This window comes from Triticum urartu, chromosome 6A (assembly GCF_056163025.1).
Source record: "Triticum urartu cultivar PI428250 chromosome 6A, HENAU_Tu73, whole genome shotgun sequence".
Taxonomy (NCBI): domain Eukaryota; kingdom Viridiplantae; phylum Streptophyta; class Magnoliopsida; order Poales; family Poaceae; genus Triticum; species Triticum urartu.
The window spans coordinates 307305740-307311739 of NC_141878.1; positions in this window are offsets into that span (position 1 = coordinate 307305740).

Genomic DNA, 6000 nt, shown 5'->3' on the forward strand with positions numbered 1-6000 from the left:
GATTCCCAACTACAAACATCTCAAGCCAACAAACGTCATTGGAAGAATTGTTGCTCATGAGATGTCACTCAAGGATAAGGAAGAGCTTCACAACAAGTCAAGTGGTGCTTACAAAGCCTCATGTGATGATCCTACATCAAGTGAGAAACAAGCCTTCAATGAAGAATTGAGCCTAATGGTGAATAACTTTAACAAGTTCTTCAAGAGTAGAAGGAAGGAAAGGAGTTCGAAGTCAAGGTCCTACAATGACAACAGATCTTCCAGTCGTGAACGTAATTGCTACAATTGTGGAAGACCCGAACACTACTCCTTTGAGTGTATGGCTCCCTACAAAAGAAGAGAAGATTCACCCAAAAGGAGAAATAGAAGAGAAGAATCACTACCTAGAGAGACAAGGAGTAGAGATGACTGTTATGAACGAAGAACATCACGGAGAAGCAAGGATTTGGAAAGGAAGGACAAATCATCAAGGATCTACACAAAACGAAGGCATCAAGATCATGTTGGTGAATGGGTATTCGGCTTCGACTCCGACAATCACTCTGAGAGAAGCTATCACTCTGACTCATATACTCAAGATGAAGGTGTTGCTGGTCTAGCACTTGTGTCAACCAACTCCTATGACATATTTGACTCACCAAATGAAGGAATTGGAAGATGCTTCATGGCTAAATGACCAAAGGTATCACACCCTGAGTATGTTGATTTCAATAGTGATGAAGATGATTTGGTAGGTGATGATGATTTACTCATTGACAACTCTAGTGATGAAAACTATGATGAACTTGCTATTAATCATGCTAATCAAGATAAAATGAATGATGATGATACGAAGGATATTGAGCGTCTAACTAAAGAACTAAACACTCTTAAGTTAGCTCATGAAACTACCTTGGAAAATCATCGAGAACTTTTAAATACTCATGAGAAGTTACAATTTGAAAAGCTCAACCTTGATCAAGAGCATGGGTTCTTAAAGGCAATCAATGATGATCTTCGCAAGAAAAGTTCTTCTTAAATTGCCAAGCGTTTACTCTTGTCTACTTACATGCCACAAGTTAAATCTAGCAACGAGAGTAAGAAAGATTCTTCTTCTAGTAGTAGCAACAATCATGTTAAATCCAATATTGTTGCCTCTAGTAGTTCTCTTGATTCTAGTAATGATTCTCTTAGCCAAGTTACACTTGAGCAAGAAAATATCCTATTGAAGGGAATTATAGAGAAAGGTCTCTACAAGAGTCTTGCCGGAAGTAAGCAATTTGAGGAAAGTGTACGCAAGCAAGGAAGGCACCGGAAGAATCAAGGTATTGGTTTTGAACGAAATTTCAATGCCGATGGAGTTGAGTGGGAAGAATATCAATACCCCGCGACGAAGTTTGTTCCTCAACAAGAGAAGTATGATCCTACTTCTTTCCAAGGGACACAAGCTCAAGATGATCTTCCACCACAAGACCACAAGCAAAAAGGCAAGGACAAGCTCCAAGAGGAGATTGATGCATTTGAAGAAGCTCCTAAGGCCTTGGTCAAGTGGGTTCCCAAGACTACATCAAGTTCTACTACATCAAGTATGACTACAAATCCAATGATTCCCATCAAGATGATGTGGATCCCGAAGAAGAATAACTAGAGAGTTCTTGAGGGTGACTCCGCCAACATACTTCACTTATATCACTTTGGCGAGAACAAGTGTAAACAACTTCCACATCTTGCACTAGTTCAAGGAGTCACAAACCCTCTTTTTGGGAAGACGAGGGACAAGGTAACCTAATGCTATCATGGACATCATCTTGTGTGTACATCACTCTATGTCTATGGATATCCTTGTTTGTTCCTTGTGAGACTAACCCGTGTAGATATTGAAAGTGCAACTCACTCCCATGGATTTCTCCAAATGATCTACATCAACATTGACCATCCACATCTTCAACGTCTACATGAAGTCATCATCGACAAAACCCAAGGTTAGTTCATCCCTCTTAGGGGGGTATCACATCTAGGGGGAGCTTTACTCTAATCAATTGAGCTAAAGCAACTCTAATGGTGTGAACACAACAATGCTTTATGTAAAAGTGGTAACACCACTCGTGCTTCAACGATGAGTATGACCTACGATCAAATGTTCTCATTTGACTCCTAAGTCAATATACTCATATATAGATGACCTAGTCATCGCCAATTGCTTGATAGATGCTAGAATGTTTGTGCATGCTTTGCCACATATTTCATTTGCCATTTTATTGAGTGAGCATGTTGATTGCATATTTTACTCATTCGAGGACATCCATTTGTTGCCTTGATTGTTTGGCTTTTTCTCTTTTGCCAAATGGATGGACAAGAATGCCTAAGAACCACTCTAGCTATCTATGCTTTTCTCGTCTCAAACTCTATTCATGCTACATCACAAAGTTTGATCAAGTCAGACTCGAACCACTCTATGTGAGGAGTACTCGGAGTTCCCGATTTGTCATAGGATTAAACTACCAAAACCTCTTTGTGCATTTCGGTATGACTGAGTCATTCACTTCGGTCACACCGAGTTCACCAACTTGATCTAGGTTTTCCATCTCGGTGCAACCAATTTGAACTTTTCGGTTACACCGAATTGCAGTAACCGCTTGCGATTCTGCATCTCGGTGCCACCGAGTTGTTCCACTCGGTCACACCGACAGGGTCGGGATATATATTTCCAGAGGTGAGATTTTGGAAATTTCTTCAAGAGCCCTCAGCCCACGTGTATCCTGCTCTTTCTCCTCGGGTCCCCGGATCGTCTCCTCGCCACCAGCGACCTCCCGCCACTGGTTTCCGTCACCATCAACGGAATTCTGCTCCGCCGTTGTCGCCGTAGCGAACTCCCACCAAACTAGGGTATGGGTTCGATACTTTGTGCTATTTCCTTACTCCGATTCCTAGCACATTGCTTTGCCATGATCTTTTCCACGTATGAAAACAATCTATCCAGAGAAAACATCCTTTAGGTTAGGTTTGATTCGAAAATTTAGGGTTAGGTCTCCGCCAAACTCACCTCGGACCAACCGAGTTGTAGAAATCGGTCTCACCAATTTGGCTTAGGCCATTGCACATGCGTTTTTCGGTCTGACCGAAAATTGCAAATCGGCGCGACCAAGTTCGACTCTCTGTGAAATCCTGGCAATCTCGGTGCCACCGAACTGTGACTCGGTCTGACCGAGTTCGCTAGTTTAGGTTCCAAAAGTTGCTTCGGTATCACCGAGTTTTACAAATCGGTAGTTCCGAAATGCTTTCTGTGGAGAACTAAAACTAAGTTTTTGACTCATCTGTTTTGCAAAACTCTGCACTTTGTGATGCTCATCTATTCTACCTCATCTATATCTATTCACAGGGACTGCTGTCAGTGTGCTTGCCAAGATGTCTGACCATAGTGACAGCCAAAACAGATCTAAAGAGCAAATGCAATTGAGTGAGGGCACTAGTCCCTCAAACAGCTATGATGAGGGCAGCATGAGCACTCCCAGTAATTTTCCTAAGGCAGCCACCAGGTCAATGAAGAAGAAAACCTCAAATTTTGAGGATGAGGACTATGTGGCCACTGAGGAGGAAGTCAGCTCCAAGAAGAAGGTGCTAAAGAAAGAGTATGGTACTGTTGCAACTACAAAGCCTGGTTTGCACAAGAAGGCCCCTGCCAAGAGGGTGCCAACCTTAAAGGTCAGAGAGTCAACTGCTAAAACCTCTAAGCCAACTGGAGAGGCTACACGAAGAGGAAGGAGAGGGTCAAGAAGACCACTGCCAGAGTGCTTGGTAGATCCTCCATAATGAGAGATCCAAAAGAAGATGAAGAGAATGCTGCTCTAGCACCCAAGTCTCAAAAGCTCATGGGAGATGCAATCAAGTCAGGGGCTGCAACATCAAAGCCCAAAACTGCTCCCAAAGCAACAGCTCAAGCTCATAAGCCTTCTAAACCCAAGAGAAGCACCGGAAACATTCCTGCTAAAGAAAATAACAAGCCCGCAGTGCCTGAAGCTGAAGAAGAAGATGCAAGTGCTGAGAAAACTGAAACCGATGATTCTAGAACACAATGACACTCATCCAGTGGCTGAGGACATGAACATCAGAAAGGATGCTGGATTGAGACTTTGGAGGCAGTCTGATCCATATGCTATAAGAAGGAGAACTTCAGTGGACTATATGTTCCACACCAAAGAACATCAAGATTTCTATGATACCATTCTTCTTGACAAGAAACCTATTGTCTGTGATATGAAATGGGTCGATTGGGAATTCATTGATGAGAATGAAGACTTCTTCCCAGGTGTACATGAAAGCTTCAAAGCTTGTGGAGTTGATTAGTTTGTGGGTCAAAAGTTGACCAAATGGAATGATGAGCTCATTATGTGAATCTACTCCACTGCTCATTTCTATCCAGATGGCAGCATCGTGTGGACATCTGAAGGTACAAGGTACCAATCAACTGTAGATGAGTGGGCCAGGTTGATCAATGCCCCAGAAGAGCAAGAGGATGATTTGGATGTCTATGCCAAAAAGAAGAAATACCACAACTCAATGGCAAACATGTACAAGGAGATCCATAACAAAGCTTTGGAGACACATAAGCTTGGATCTGTGCACTATTTTTTGTCTGGTCTGCCTACTATCAACACCATCTTAAAGCATACTCTATTACCCAAATCTGGAGATAACAAGATGATTAGAGGACATTCCATCAACTTGCTGCAAATCTTTGATGTACCACAAAAATTCAAGGTCATGAGTCTGATTGTGGAGACAATCAAGAGGACAGCTACTGACTAGAAAAGATCTTGTGTGTATGCTCCACACATTCAGGTGCTCATCAACTCAAAGATGGGCACAGGTACTTACTTTTTTGGACAAGGAGCATTTACCCTTGCACCCATATTTTGAAGATAACGAAGTTGTGATGAATGAGAATGAACCTTCGTCAGCACAAGCACAAGAGAAGAGAGCTAAGGCAAAGGCGGAAAAGGCTGCAAGGATGCCAAGTGCGGAGGAAGCATCTCAGGTTTTTTTTAAAGAGCAAACAAGATCAGCTAGGTTATCTGATACAAGCAACATTAAGGATTGAGAAGGGCTTGGCCACCCTGACTCGGAATCAGGAGAGCTTGGAAAGGATTGTTAGGACAAAATTCTATGATCTTTACCTCAAGGTGACTGAGGTACAAACTTCAGTTGAGCAGCTCCAGGAGGAAGCAGAGGAGAAGAGAGGGAAGGCAACTACGGATGCTTTTCAGCATGTGCCAAGGAGTCAGAGGTTAGCTGCAGTGCCAGTATCAGATACAAGAGCTACTTCATCTCCACTAGCAGCGGCAGCTTCAGTGCCACCTCTAGCACCTGCTCCATCAGCTCCAACCACATCAACTGATGCCTTCGTCCTTGGAGTTCTCTCTACACCAACTCCCGAAGACCAAGCCTGAGAGACGCATAGCACTATGCATTTTCGAACTTTTTGGTAACTTGGTGCCAAAGGGGGAGAAACGTATAGATCATAGGCTTCGAGAGAGAGTGTTTTGCTTCTGTGTCTGTCTTTCTTGCATTTTGGTTGAACTTTATTGTGTGCTTGTTTGATACTTTATGTCTGTGTGAGATACTTGTATGATCGTGTGTTTGATCATATGCTACTTTAATATTTTCTTGGATGATAGTAATTATCCTTTATATCCTTATATGATCATTCACTTTCCTTGGTGATGAGTGCATGTTTTAATTCATATCATTTTGAGTGCTCCACCAAGATGTATCTAACATAGAAGAGTGACCCGTGATCCTAATCGATTGTGCATTTGCATTCAAAAGCAAATCTTAAATAGTGCACAAATTTAGGGGGAGCTCTTGCTTATCACATACTTCTCAAAGCTACGATGTATTTCAATCTTATGATCATTTGTCAAAGCTTTGATCTATATGTTGTCATCAATTAGCAAAAAGGGGGAGATTGAAAGTGCAACTATCCCTGGGTGGTTTTGGTAATTATTAATAACATATAGCTCA